Source organism: Nothoprocta perdicaria, unplaced genomic scaffold (genome assembly GCF_003342845.1).
Source record: "Nothoprocta perdicaria isolate Ctin4 unplaced genomic scaffold, notPer1 scaffold_166, whole genome shotgun sequence".
NCBI classification, from domain to species: domain Eukaryota; kingdom Metazoa; phylum Chordata; class Aves; order Tinamiformes; family Tinamidae; genus Nothoprocta; species Nothoprocta perdicaria.
The window spans coordinates 1,073,925-1,075,269 of record NW_020454827.1 but is presented as its reverse complement, the minus strand read 5'-3'; positions in this window follow the sequence as shown (position 1 = coordinate 1,075,269).

Sequence of the window (1,345 nt, the reverse complement as noted above, 5' to 3'; positions counted from 1 at the left end):
GAGGGGCCCACAACACATCTGCCTGCCAGGAGGCCACTGCTGGACACCCCTGCACACTGTGCATGCCAGGGACAGCTGTCCCCGCGAGGTGGCAGCAGCAGCTGCGCTGTGTCCGGCTCGCGCAGACAAATCCCTGTTATCCTGCAGCATTTGCAATAGCTTGGGCATGCCTAGCAAGGCCGGTGTTAAGTGCCTTTGAGGCTAGCTTTAGAAGGACAGTGTCTTGCTGCATTATCTCTAGAGTCAGCAAAGGCCACCTTCTCTTACCCTGTTCCTCTCCAACACAAGGGACTGCCTTATTAAAGCGAAGCCATTTCCTAGCTGGTGCTATGCCAGAGTGAACCCTGAAACCTGTATTTTATAATATAGGAAACCATAATAAGAGGAAAGACTCAGTTCTTCTATAGGGCTCTTCCCATAGGACCTTGCAAAGAAACATAAAGGGATATTGCCCGCATGCTATGGGTCCGGCTTAGGTTCTGAGAGGTTTTAAGCTTTGAATCCCTTTCGTAGAAATCTCAAGACCACTTGAGATTTTGTAGAAATCTCAAGACACTTAGCTAAGGGGCAACATCCCTAAGCAGCTTGTCTGCAGCTATGCCATGGAGACCATGCATCCTGGGTTTTCAAACCCCAGCCAGGTCCCACCAAGACAGGATGTTATTTTGCAGGCTTCCAAGACCAAGATGATGCTCCAGTCAACAACCCATAAGCAGCTCTGAAGGAGATGATGGCAAACATGAAAAAAATAATAAAATGAATTATATAAAAAAAAATGTAATTTTCCTCCTTTTCCATGGGAAGTAACCAGCAAACCAGTTCTCCCCAGTTAACATCTGTCTCTCGCTTTTCACAACACACAGTAGACATATGATACTTCTGTAGTAAGCACACGAACTAGGCCTCTGTATCTTCTCTAAGCTGGTAGGTATTAAGCCCATCATCTTCTGAATAACAGGCAAGTAAACCCTTAGACAATCCCCTTGTCACAGTCCCTTTTCTTCTGGGTGAAGTTCTAAGGGAAAAGCAAAGTTGTGACTTTTCACCCTTTGTGCCTAGAAACACATGGGCCTTGAAACAGTGGTATTACATCTACCTCCTGTCACCGGCAGCCTCCTCTCATCTCTTGTGGAAGGATGGTAGAGCTGAAGGCTGGCCCGTACCTCCATCTGTCAGCAGGGTCACTGCATACCTCCAGTTTTCCTTCTCCTTAATAGGCAGCTTCTGTGGCTTCTGTCTGATGAAGACACTGGATGATGGTTAGAAGAGTAACTTTATCATCCTTTATCCCCTACCTGAAGAGCAGAGCCTCCACCCAGTAATGACACAGTGGCCAGCCCACTGG